Here is a 13,728-nt window from a genome sequence, read left to right as displayed (position 1 = left end):
TTTTCGCTAGAAATCAACACATTTTACATTTATTTTTATAAAGAACCTTAAAACTAAGTATTTTGTTTTTTTGTCTGACGTTTTAGACTATTACTTGAAAATCTAACACCAGCCAAAAATCGTAAAAAAATATCAAAAATGATCGTCGCTTTATCTACAGGAATTTAGAGCATATGTTCTGTCTTCTGACCACTTATTAATTTATATCCCTATCCTAAGTGAGCTCGCTTAAGACAGTCTAATTCGCCAATTTGGCCTCACGCACAAAAAAACTACTCTATATCCCCTTGAAAAACTTGATGAAATTCAGTTAATAAGACACTGGCGTTAAAATCTCTTACAAATGTGTAATACAATATAGGACACTCACAAAACAACACAACAATTAATATTACTAGTCTTTCATAATACTTATAAAATAATATGGTTATAAATTACTGGCATAAAAGTGATAGTTTTAACCTTTATGACTCTTAGCGGATTTCTATTGAATATTCTTTTCCTTTTTGTTAGCCAACAGAGCCAAAATATCTGTGGCGACAATTATTTCAAATTGGATTTTTTTATGATTTCAAATATGGATATATTGTTAAATAATTAATTTATCTGCCTTTCTTATTTCTTGCAGGAAACCGCAACTCAGAGTGGATCACACATCAAATTCTCACATACAAAGGTTACCTGGGACTTCCTGTAGCGAATGGCAAAATTCCCGTTTTCTGGCCAAATACCTCTTTTCGGACCTTGTCCATCCATCAAGGAGGAACCGACCAAATACTCTGCTACACCCACTTCACGACTTGTCCAGAAAAATGGTCGAATAAATCGTTGGATTTGGCCGTGGCTGGTAGTGGGAACACCAAATCTGAACGCTCTCCAGCCGGCAGAAAGACCAAAAGAAATATTTTTGTGGCACAATTCCCAAAATTGGTTTCCGTTTTGACACAATAAAATACCGGGAAACCTATATAAGACCACACATTTTAATCTTTGATATCGTTGTTATGTACCACACACTCACTTTAAGTATTTGTCTCCACAAACAAACAAAAAGAAATAAAAGTAACAAAACGTTCAACACTTGTCGAATTATTACCACTGTTTTTTTTTGGGCTAAAAATGTAGTTATAGCAGGTAACCTGTATGTTATGCGGTCAATAGACAAATAGACCCTCCAAATCTTCGGAATTTTCCTTTTATACCGCAGGGCATTTCCACCATTTTCCTCCAATTTTCCAATAATTTGCCAAAAACAAAAACCATTATACCGAAATGGCTACTTTTTGCATAGTTGATTGATAAGGTAACTCCCGACTGAACATACCCCTCCGATTTTTTTGTGTTGACATGGCAACACTTCCTTCTTCTCTACTTTAGTCTTTTTTGAGGATCGCATGATGTGCGGACACATCAAATTTCTTAAAAAAAAAATTTGTTGCGGCAGAATCAACCACCCATTTTAATTAATAAAATGAACTACGTTGGTGAGTGTTGCATTGATCCTTCGTTTGGATCATGCTTCCTGATATAATAAACTGTACTAGGTTGGATACCGCCGACAACAGGGTAAAAATTGCCTACCCACGCAACAAAACTTCGCCCATTGCTGAGCGAAATTTGGAATTTGCAAAGGGCGATGTGCGTGTGGTCTTCTTTTTCCAAACGTGGGGAACTCCCACACCCTGGAGATTCCAAGCCGGGCATATTTAATCAGTTTCTGGTAAGTTTTCATATTGGTTGATCCATGTGGTTTTTAAGAACTAGCGGCACATTTCAGCGTCATTCATGCATTTGGATGTACTCACACATATACATGAACGTAGAGCAACTAGTAAAGCCGAGCAGTCGCCGTTAGCGTCGACAGAATCTTCACTAGTTGAATGTTTCAATGTATGCTATCCACCATATTTACTACGCCATCTGGCAGCATCCTTCACGCGCCATTCACCCTGAATGTCTCATTCATAAGGAGGTCTAACAAGAAGAAGCATTTACAAATTCTCCATCGAGGAATGTAAACACACAAAACATTGGGTGTAAAAAAATGTTTGCTCAACAGTAGGTGTATATTTTAATATTTGATTTCCATTGAGGTAACAATTACAAAGTTTTCTTTCATTTGTTTCAGTTCCGCCCGAAAGTCATTGTGTTTCTACATAAATGGAATTGTTCTAGAACCCTTTGTGCGTATCTTGGTAAAATTCTTTCCACTTCCCTCTTTTATTCATTTCTGCTTCTTTTTGTAGGTACATTCATATGGCTGATTGTTGGGGAGCTTCCGACCGGCATATACTTTAGTGGATTTTGGAAATTGAATGGGGTGATTGTATTGTGTCTTGTGCTTAAAAGACAATTTAGTTCCTAATGGGCAAAAAGTGCAAAAATCGTATCACCATCATTTGCCCAATTTAAGGACAACAATGGATTAAACCATAGTGTGGCTTGTTTAAAATACTTCCACACTATGTTTATGAATGATGGAATTTCGTCTATGGGTGTATATGATTTAAGTAGGCCGTAGTAAAGTCTTAAACTACCTGCTCCCCATATACAGGGCTCTTTGTAGTCATCAACAAAAAATTATTTCGTTTTTGCAAGTATAATTTTAATCAACATTGGTGTCGTTCGGATCACTACGATGGTTACCCTTTTTATTTTTAGATGCGGGCAGTAGTGTCTATTGAATGGCAGCTTCACTAGTCGCATACCTGTGTGGCCCATGTTCCGGGAAAGTGCGGATGGACATTTTACATAGGAACCCACCACTCACTACAAGGACATCCCATTAGGCTGGACATTTTCCAGGTACGTTCATCCCAGATTGTGTGTGTGTGTGAATAAAAATGAATGTTTTTTTATTGAAAATGGTTGGGCCATACAAAATGGTTACGTATGATAAAGTTATGTGTTCATTATTATATGTCTTCCTTTATCCCAGTTTGGATTTTCCGAACACAATTTTTTTTAGTGTTCTGATTAAGTTAAAGTTAAAAGCGACGATACAATCCCAAGGAGGACAATCTTGGCATTAGCTTTCAATGTGCAAACTAGATTTTTAATGTCTCCAAATTGGCTTATTCTGCGTTTTCAGATCCATCCAAGGTAAAAGCACACATATAATAATGGCCCATCGACTTATTTATTATTGATCGCAGTCCGAGAAAGTTGGGGTTTGAACTTGAAATCGGTCTATGAAGATTGTTAAGTGTAGGTTATATGTGTATAAAGACATTGACCAAAGCAAATTTGTATAAGATAAATGCATTAGTTACAACAGCTAACAAATTTTCCCAAACCACATTGTTTTTATTGAAAACTATTTGTCACCGAAAATATTGAATATTAAGGTCGTTCCAAAATTTTTTCTCAGGAAAACATAAATACATTTTGAGAATCCTTATAACAAATTTGAATCAAATGAATTCCGAACTGTCGTAGTTTCGTTTTATTACAGGTTTTGGATAAAAAGAAGTATTCTGTGATAGCACATTTCAACGTTTCAAATTTCATGGGTAGACCCTACTACATTTTAAAAACCAAATTTACATAACGAGTACAAATACAGCTGATTGCCACTTCCACATCATATAAATTTGCCTTGGGTATGACGGATGCAATAATTATATTTTCATGATGGGTGGGAACATTGTGCAAGAAAGACGGTGATACAATCACGCCAACTGATGTCTTCACTGGCTGTCAAAACATATTTTTTTTTTCAAAAATTAATAACATATATTTCGTTTTTATAGAGAACATATGTTTACCAAATCTTTATAAAAAAAATTCGCGAAGAACATTTTACCATTTTCTTCGACCTTTTGTGGATATTTCGCGGAAAAATGCTTGACAGAAAATGAAGACTTCGGTTTGAATTCGCCTTTTGGATCACCTTGGTAAATTCGCCTTGGGTGGGATATTCAAACTGTTTTTGTCAATAGACAAATTTGCTCGTACACAAAAAATGATTTTAAAGGGGCACTAAAACTGCACTTTTGTGTCGAAATAAATAAACTGGTAAGTGTAGACTTTAAATATGCATATGCTAAAGGATCATCCTTAGAAGGGCTGTGTACTACCGACAATCAATGGGTGTGTTCGTTTACTCAACAATTTGCGCAAATTTGTACAAGCTCAGTAACTTCTTGCAATCGGCTAAGGTATTTTGGATTGTACTGTAGAGTAAACGAACAACATCCAGTAACAATTAGTACAAATTTTGAGTAAACGAACACACATAATAAGGTATTGATGGCAATTGTGCGATCATTTATTATATGACCATTCCCCTCGCTTCGTGGAAAGGTACAAAAAAATAAAATAATTATGCTTGTGCAAAATCATAACCACGTTTTGGATAGGATATATTAACTTATAGTTAAACAATTATGACCATGTTTAAAAGTGGTATGAAAAGAGATGAATAATACCTTCGTTGGCCAATTGATTTTCGGGTTATTTATGGTGATTAATACTCCCCACTTTTTTGGTGAAAACCCCAAAACCCTACATAATGTTCGTACATCATGATTTGTGAAATGTTATCTTTATTATTGCCAATAGTTAGAACTATTAGGTAGTTGGAATCTAGCTTTTGCACCGGCCACTTTGGTCTCCCTCAGTACGCGTGGCACTGGTTCCTCTTCGCTACATATGTTGGAGCCATTTCAGTGGTTTGGTTTAGCTACACGGTCCTGGCTGTAGCCTTGCTAGACTTCACAACTACCTACAAATGTTCCAACTTTGTCTTTATCCGATAACCTCACAGTCTGGTGTTACATTTTTAAATCTTTAATATGGCAAGTGCCTAGAGGATTACCTTGCAGGTCTTCGATTTCGTAAATGTTATTACCAATGGGTCTCACTATTCTACATTTGACATACTTTCTGCAAAATTTTGCATTAATATTCTTTCCGAAATCGCTCAGTATGTGATTTCTTTTATAGACCTCTTGTCCTGGAACAAATTTTACAGTACGTGCCCGCTGATTGTAACGCTTCGCACTCCTTTCATAGGCTTCATGCAAGTTTTTAGCAATCTTTTCTCGAACTAGCTCCAACTTTTCTTTTCGATTTATTTCGCTAATCCTGTGGTCGCACAAGGATTTAAGTTGTCTAGCTAACTTATAGTCGGTCCCATTCGTATACATTTCATACCCGAAAAGGGCGAAAAACGGTGTCACTCCCGTGGCTGTATGTATAGATGATCTCAGAGCGCACTCTATTTCAGACAAGTATGTGTCCCATTCTCGATGATCCTCTTCCAAATATGCCCGAATTGCGGCTAGCACAGATTGGTTTACCCTTTCTGATGCATTTGATTGCGGTGAGTAGGGTGCGGTTTGCAAATGCTTGATTTTATAAAGTTCGATCATGTCTTTAAATATTTTGGATGTGAACTGAGCCCCATTATCAGTATGTATGGTTTCTGGAACACCGAATTTTCTGAAAATTTCCTCAACTAGAAACTGCATAACATTGGATGAAGTAGCCTCTTTCATAGCCTTTAAGAAAACAAATTTGGAAAAGTGGTCAACCACTATAAAGATATATGCATTACCGCTCTTAGATCTGGGGTACTTCCCCAAAAAATCCATGTAGAGCTTTTGGAACGGTCGTTCCGTCACAACCTCGTTCCCTATTGTTGGTTGCATACTTTTATTTATGGGCTTAGTCTCCTTACAAGTTTTGCAATTGTTTATGTAGCGTTTCACCTGTAGGGTCATTTTTGGCCAATAGTAAAATTTTTTTAGACGATGGAGAGTTTTTGCAATACCCCCATGGGCAGCTGTTAACTCATCGTGAGCTTTTTCTATTAAAAGGTGTGTTAAGGATTCAGGGATCCATAATTTATATGGCATCTCATCTTCCAATTCGGAATCCACATCACTTTTAGTCCGTTTAAATATCAGTCCATTTTCTATTTTGATATCAGGCAGTTTGGATTTGCTCTTTTCAATATGCTCTAATAAATCTTTATACTCTTGACTTTCGAACTCTGCCGTCTCAAAGTCAAAGAGATCATCTACCACGTCAATATCTTCTACCACCTCTAAACGAGAAAGCATATCGGCCACCACATTCTCTTTGCCTTTCCTATGCTCTATGTCGAAATTGTATCCCTGCAACATAAGAGACCAGCGAGCGAGCCTACCACTTAAGTCTCTTACCCCCATCAGCCACTTTAAGCTGGCATGGTCCGTTATGACTGTAAACTTCATTAGCTCCACATAGGGTCTAAATCGTTTCACAGCCATAACGGCCGCCAAGCATTCCTTCTCAGTTACACTATAGTTGCGTTGGCAACTATTTAGCTTCTGGGAGTAAAAGGCTATAGGGCATTCCTCGTCGCTTTCTCCCTTTTGAAACAAGACAGCTCCAATACCATGTTCTGAAGCATCGCACTGAATATAAAACGGTTTCGAAAAGTTTGGGTGCGTCAGAACAGGTGCTGTGGTTAATGCAATTTTTAGATTTTCGAAGGCCTCCTTAGCTTCTTTAGTCATTGAAAACTTGGGACCTTTTTTTAGGGTATCTGTCAGAGGGGCTGAGATGTTAGCAAAGTTCTTAATGAATCGGCGATACCAACCGGCCGTTCCCAAAAAGCTGCGGACGTCCCTCGGGCTTTTTGGTACTTTGAGATTTTTAATGGCTAACACTTTTTCTGGGTCGGTCTTTAGAACTCCCCCTCCTATGATAAATCCCAGATACTTGAGTTCCTTGAAACAGAACATGCTTTTTTTCAACCCGATGGTCAGATTAGCGCGCTTTAAGCAGTCTGCCACTTCGCTCAAAAGTTTTAAATGGGTCTCGAAATCTTCAGAGATCACCAAGAGATCATCTAAGTAAATAAATACATTCGATTTTAGGCGTGCAGGGATCACCTTATCCATAAGGCGGCAGAGGCGCTGTGCAGCGTTACACAGACCAAACGGCATCATTCTGAACTGATAGAGTGGACGACCAGGTACAGTAAACGCCGTATAGGGCCTTGACTCTTCGTCCAACTCTATCTGCCAGAATGCATGTTTTAAGTCAACGCTGCTGATATATACCGTTTGGTCGATTCTGCTCAGAATGCCGTCAATATTTTGAAGCGGGTAAGCATCTTTTATTGTCACCGCGTTCAACTTTCGGGCATCCAGACAGAATCTATTTTTCCCTGGCTTGCGAACTATCGTTGTCCTATTATTCCAGGCGCTTTCACTCTCTTCAATGACTTTTAATTCTAGCATTCTGTCCACTTCCTCGTATACTATCTGCTGCACTGCAGGTGAAATGGGATAGTGTCTATCTTTAATAGGATTTGTCCCATCGACCAATTTGATGGTATGTTTTTCTATGTTTGTGTGACCAAGCCCCAATTTTTCAAAGGAGGGAAATGATTCCACAACCTTTTGCAATTTTTTCATTTGATCCGGTTCTAGGACATGCATTTCCTTCTTCCCCTCTGAATCACCAGCGAATTTGGATTGTATCTTCTCAATGTCTATTTCCTGTACTTCGATTATATCTGGAGCCAATTTAAACGCTTTCCAAAAATCGATTCCTAAATAGACTGGTTGTTCCAGATCAGGACACAAGTAAAAAGCTATTTCCTTTTCATAATCTTTATATTTCACTTTTATTCTTATCTTGCCTAAAATTCTGTGCAATTGCCCAGATGCTGTTCTGACGTTAGTATAATGAGATTCGGGTCCTATCTCCAATTCCTCTAACAACTCTCGGCATCCTTTTCCCAGTACAGAAACGGTGGCTCCCGAATCGAGCAAGCCTTTTAATTCTTTGCCTTTTACGTTTATTGTTGCATATGGTCGAGGGTCAGAAGTTTCGTTGTATCTTCTCACTGATTCTATCAACATCCTTCTAGCGAGTTTATTTTCCTTTCTTCTTTCTCTCAACTTCAAAAGTCGTTCGTACCTTTTGGGATTCTTGTAAAGTTTTTTGCCTTTCTGACATTCTGTTTCCTTTTCGGTTTCTGTTTGGTCGACCTCTTCTATCTCAAGTATCCTTTTCCTTACAATCTCATAATTGGCTTTTCTAACTTCGATTGGTAGGTAATGTCGTATAGAAGCGTAATTTGAATCTTCTATTGTTGACGTTGTTGGTTGGACTGTACGGGTTGGTTTGCTGAACATGACTTTCCCGCCATCGTCATGTTCCTTCGAGAGTTTTCCGGATTACATTTTGGACACAAAGGGGCTACTGTTTTTGGATGACCACATCGGTAACAGAACAGTGTCCTTTGTGTCGATAGGCAATCCATGAAACGGTGCCCCGGTTTGCGGCAGTTCCAACAAACCGGCCCTGTAGAAACCTCAGCTACTTCTGGTACTTCTTCTAACTCGTGATAGTCGTAAAGTTCGTTAGCTATTTCGTGAACCCTAATGTTGCGATTAGTGGGTGGTGGTATCTGCCTGACATCTCGTTTTGAACATGCCTTTTCAGCCCGAATACACTCCATCCTCAAATGTTCAATAGAAGAGATGGACATTGGATAGACCATTCTAAATATCTCACCTTTCAAATTATTCTTGATAATTTGAATAAATTCTCTTTCACTTATGGGTTGAACTAATTTCGACCTTATAGTGTTTATGGATTGGAAAAAGTTATCAATGTCTTCGCCTGGCTTGAGCTTTCTCTCTACTAACTCGCTCATAACTTCAAAGTTAGACCTAGTGTTGCAGTACCTGCTAAACAAAGCGTCTTTCAAAGAAGGCCAGTCTTTTACAACGTTAGTTTTGATCTGGAGCCAGAACCATTCATAAGCTCCTCCAGATAGCAATGACTGAAACTCGGCGTATATTTCTTCCCATGAAACCTTATATTGTTCTTTTAAGTATTCTAAACGAAAGACGAAGTCTTCAACAGACATCCCAGAATGCCCACCATCGAATTTCAATTTAAACTTCTCCACTTTACTTGACCTATCAAAATTTGGACCGTGATTAGTTGGCATTGATTGTGGCCTATCTGGGGGTCTATTTGGATCTATTGTTGGTGGTGGTGTGTTGAAGTTGAATGGAATACTCGGTAGAGGATTTTGAGGAATGTTCTTTGCCCCTGACAAATTCTTAACCATATCTCCTAACTTCCCTATCGCATCATAAACTTTCCTCATTTCATCCCCAATGCACTCCTGTACTAACGGCCTAAGATTCAGTGACGCATTGTTGATGCTTTCATCAACCATTTGCCTTATGTTTTGGTTGTCATTGGAAGGCGTAGGATCTTTACTTGCTATATTCTGAGCTACCTGATTAACATTCATTAATGGTATATTGCTCGCAAAATTTTGACCATTTGTATTAGGAGTTACGTTGGCATATTGATTCGAATTGGAGTTGATAGTTTGGGACATGTCTACTATGGACGCGTCCATTCCCAGAGGTTGGTTCACCATCCTGCCCTTATTATTCTTTTTCCTATATTTGGGTTTTGTTTGGACAAAAATCCTACTTGCATCGAAGGATGCTGTTCGGTTCCGCTTACTTCGACGTACTGTCTCAAAAGGATACTCTTCTGTCATTCGCAAAAACCTTCGTATCTGACAAGAACTTGGTGTCTAGAGCCTCAAAAATTTTATATAAAAAAAAAATAAATCAACGGAAGTTAAATCAAAAGGAAAATTTTAATCAAAAGAAGTCAAATAAAAAAAAAATAATAAAAGTATATAAAAAAATAAATAAAAATCATAAAAAATAAAATATAATAAATCATAAATAGTACGTAAACATACAACGTGCAACCAAATTTATAAACGAACAAATAACACATTTTAGGGGTTTTACACAAGATGGGGTTTCATGAGGTGTGTGTTTTTTTATTTTAATTTATAATGGATATGTCCTTTCGGTTATCAAGGCAAGCTAACAAATACATGATAATACAAAAAGGTTTAAAAATTTCTGTTTTCGAGTTTGTCTCGGTGGCTATTTTCTTCTTTTTTTTCGAAAACGCTCTCACCGATAGGATTGTCAACTAACACCCGATTCTCCAGATCCTGGTGACTATTGCACAGTCCCTCGTCTCGAAAATCTCGCTATTTAATCTACACTAACAAAAAAGACAAAACAAAACAGGTCTTTCACAATACAAACATTGTTACACACAAGACGAACAAGCTATTGCACTGACCTACATGTAAATGGAAGTACTATCCTAAATATCCTATATACCTAAAACTAATATTGCACTTAAAATGTTTTCCACAGAAAACACGAATCAATATCGTTCAGGTTGATGGATATCGCGATAGCACTCATATCTATTAAAATCCCTATGGTCTATTGTTTTCGTGCTTGGATGGTATTGCACTTTTTCAATTTTCTTTGTTCATTATATGAACCTTTTTTCCGTTTGGGCGCCATCTGTTACGACTCCCTGTTAGTCGGCGCTAGAGGGGACCTTCCGGCAGCTAGCGGTCTCGGGTCTATGGTCCTCAACCCGTCCAACATCTCTAGCCCACAGGGCGAACACGAATTTGAACTCTACATGCACAACAACACTACACACACAAACACCTGCCTTGACAAGAGGGTAACGATGTTACTCCCCCTCCACATCCGCCCACCCAACCATGGTTTCCAAATCTCCTCCATACATAAATTTTATCGGAAACCCCACAAACACACACACTCACCTCATCACCTTACGTATTCCCCCTTTTTGACGAACAATTAAAACATATTAAATATTTTCGCTAGAAATCAACACATTTTACATTTATTTTTATAAAGAACCTTAAAACTAAGTATTTTGTTTTTTTGTCTGACGTTTTAGACTATTACTTGAAAATCTAACACCAGCCAAAAATCGTAAAAAAATATCAAAAATGATCGTCGCTTTATCTACAGGAATTTAGAGCATATGTTCTGTCTTCTGACCACTTATTAATTTATATCCCTATCCTAAGTGAGCTCGCTTAAGACAGTCTAATTCGCCAATTTGGCCTCACGCACAAAAAAACTACTCTATATCCCCTTGAAAAACTTGATGAAATTCAGTTAATAAGACACTGGCGTTAAAATCTCTTACAAATGTGTAATACAATATAGGACACTCACAAAACAACACAACAATTAATATTACTAGTCTTTCATAATACTTATAAAATAATATGGTTATAAATTACTGGCATAAAAGTGATAGTTTTAACCTTTATGACTCTTAGCGGATTTCTATTGAATATTCTTTTCCTTTTTGTTAGCCAACAGAGCCAAAATATCTGTGGCGACAATTATTTCAAATTGGATTTTTTTATGATTTCAAATATGGATATATTGTTAAATAATTAATTTATCTGCCTTTCTTATTTCTTGCAGGAAACCGCAACTCAGAGTGGATCACACATCAAATTCTCACATACAAAGGTTACCTGGGACTTCCTGTAGCGAATGGCAAAATTCCCGTTTTCTGGCCAAATACCTCTTTTCGGACCTTGTCCATCCATCAAGGAGGAACCGACCAAATACTCTGCTACACCCACTTCACGACTTGTCCAGAAAAATGGTCGAATAAATCGTTGGATTTGGCCGTGGCTGGTAGTGGGAACACCAAATCTGAACGCTCTCCAGCCGGCAGAAAGACCAAAAGAAATATTTTTGTGGCACAATTCCCAAAATTGGTTTCCGTTTTGACACAATAAAATACCGGGAAACCTATATAAGACCACACATTTTAATCTTTGATATCGTTGTTATGTACCACACACTCACTTTAAGTATTTGTCTCCACAAACAAACAAAAAGAAATAAAAGTAACAAAACGTTCAACACTTGTCGAATTATTACCACTGTTTTTTTTTGGGCTAAAAATGTAGTTATAGCAGGTAACCTGTATGTTATGCGGTCAATAGACAAATAGACCCTCCAAATCTTCGGAATTTTCCTTTTATACCGCAGGGCATTTCCACCATTTTCCTCCAATTTTCCAATAATTTGCCAAAAACAAAAACCATTATACCGAAATGGCTACTTTTTGCATAGTTGATTGATAAGGTAACTCCCGACTGAACATACCCCTCCGATTTTTTTGTGTTGACATGGCAACACTTCCTTCTTCTCTACTTTAGTCTTTTTTGAGGATCGCATGATGTGCGGACACATCAAATTTCTTAAAAAAAAATTTGTTGCGGCAGAATCAACCACCCATTTTAATTAATAAAATGAACTACGTTGGTGAGTGTTGCATTGATCCTTCGTTTGGATCATGCTTCCTGATATAATAAACTGTACTAGGTTGGATACCGCCGACAACAGGGTAAAAATTGCCTACCCACGCAACAACATAATAAAAATAAAAGAATAAAGGAGGCCGAGCAAATATCGAACTGGGTTGCCCTTTTCTTTTTTATTCTTTTATCAGAAGCAAGCAAAGCAACCAGGCGAGGCAGCTTATGTACGTAGGCCTTTAGTTTTCGAGATAGAGTTGGCACCGCAAAATGTTTAATAAAAACAAGGTTTCGTAGACGACCTCAAAACTTCGTAATATTTTTCTCTTTCAGATGAAGAAAAAAATCTGCCAAAAAGTTACGCAGTTTTCTCGAAAAAAATAATGAAAATGGCTTTTATTGAGCTCTACAACAAAGGGGGTTTTCTTTTAAGGCTAAGCACACTAAAATGTTGAAAATTAGTCGTGAATTTGCTTATAGTTTTTATTGCATGTAGTCCTTACGATTTGTATTGCCCCATCATTTTCACATATTTTGAAGGCTTAAAGATTTTCTCACGCGGAAGAATTCCGTCCAAAATACATATACTAGTGCAAAAAAAGGAAAACCGACAAACATTTTCTAACTTTGCTATTCTTCAATGTAAGATTCGGCAGAAACAGTATTGATATGTTCGAATGTATTCGAACGAATGCCCTTTCTAATGAATATGTAAGGAAAAACTAACACAGTAGCCTATATAGTCCAAAATATAGAAAAAAGCTAAAAATTTGCGCACATTTTATTCATTTTTAATGGTATAGGAATTCACTCTCGGAGGTGACCCGGAGTCGGAGTCGTGAAAAAAACTCGTCTGGAGTCGAGCCAAAAATACCTCGACTCCGAAAACCTGGTTGAATCAGCTGATTGATATGGCCTTATGGCTTTATGCCATAAAGTTTATGGTTATATATGTCACGTCTAATTCTACCTTATGTCATGTCTAATTCTACCTTAACGAATTCAAATGAGAGCTATGTCAGCCGTTGTTTAACAAATCAATTCTATCTCATTTTTTTGGACACCAATGAAATTCTTATAAGGAAAATTTTGCTTGCAAAAACTTGTAAGTTCTCAGTAACAAAAGTCTCCAAAATGCTCTCTCTTTTACTTTACAAGTTTGTTATCGAGCAGCATTTGTACAAACTTACCTAATATTTGACACTATTTATTGTAAATTTTTCCTTTCGATTTTTGGCCATGTTTTTCAGAAAATTGGCCACTGTGTACTGTTAAATTGTTTCCGGTGGTCTACCCAATATTTGAGGTTTCTTTAGAGGTTGACAACTGAGTGTAAAACATCGGTCTATCATGCAGTACTGGTTCGCACGACACGCTGCATCGTCTCAACTGTCTAGCCAAGCATACTCAAGTAACTCCAGAAGCTTCGTGGTCACAGCCCGTAAAGGTTGAAGAATTGGAAATATCACCAAAGCCAGTTAAGACAGAAAAACGATCACACCGCCATAATACCGCTATTATTTGTTTTATACAGGACTGTGATTCTGATGTTA

The 13,728-nt window shown here is 37.4% G+C and overlaps 2 long non-coding RNA genes across 4 annotated transcripts; one reads left to right on the top strand and one right to left on the bottom strand.

The window, feature by feature from the left end:
* On the bottom strand, nucleotides 1–1,160 carry LOC141397578 (uncharacterized). The gene is made up of 2 exons (XR_012411443.1): nucleotides 1,022–1,160; nucleotides 1–964 (listed from the first exon to the last, which is right to left on the bottom strand). It is a non-coding gene; the product is annotated as an uncharacterized lncRNA (long non-coding RNA).
* Nucleotides 1,161–1,585: 425 nt separating this feature from the next.
* LOC141397577 (uncharacterized) lies at nucleotides 1,586–13,606 on the top strand. Of its 3 annotated transcripts, none has more exons than XR_012411442.1 (7): nucleotides 1,586–1,720; nucleotides 1,824–2,058; nucleotides 2,129–2,183; nucleotides 2,247–2,597; nucleotides 2,662–2,805; nucleotides 11,328–12,182; nucleotides 13,426–13,606. It is a non-coding gene; the product is annotated as an uncharacterized lncRNA (long non-coding RNA). The 3 variants fall into 3 exon arrangements; XR_012411440.1 differs by having other exon boundaries at nucleotides 1,589–1,720; nucleotides 1,778–2,058; XR_012411441.1 differs by having other exon boundaries at nucleotides 1,589–1,720; nucleotides 1,778–2,062.
* Nucleotides 13,607–13,728: the final 122 nt, after the last annotated feature.

The sequence above is a fragment of the Musca autumnalis genome, unplaced genomic scaffold (genome assembly GCF_047663935.1).
Source record: "Musca autumnalis isolate F117 unplaced genomic scaffold, ASM4766393v1 scaffold_3, whole genome shotgun sequence".
Classification (NCBI taxonomy): domain Eukaryota; kingdom Metazoa; phylum Arthropoda; class Insecta; order Diptera; family Muscidae; genus Musca; species Musca autumnalis.
Note: the sequence above shows the minus strand (reverse complement) of the source record. Positions and strands in the feature narration are given on the sequence as shown.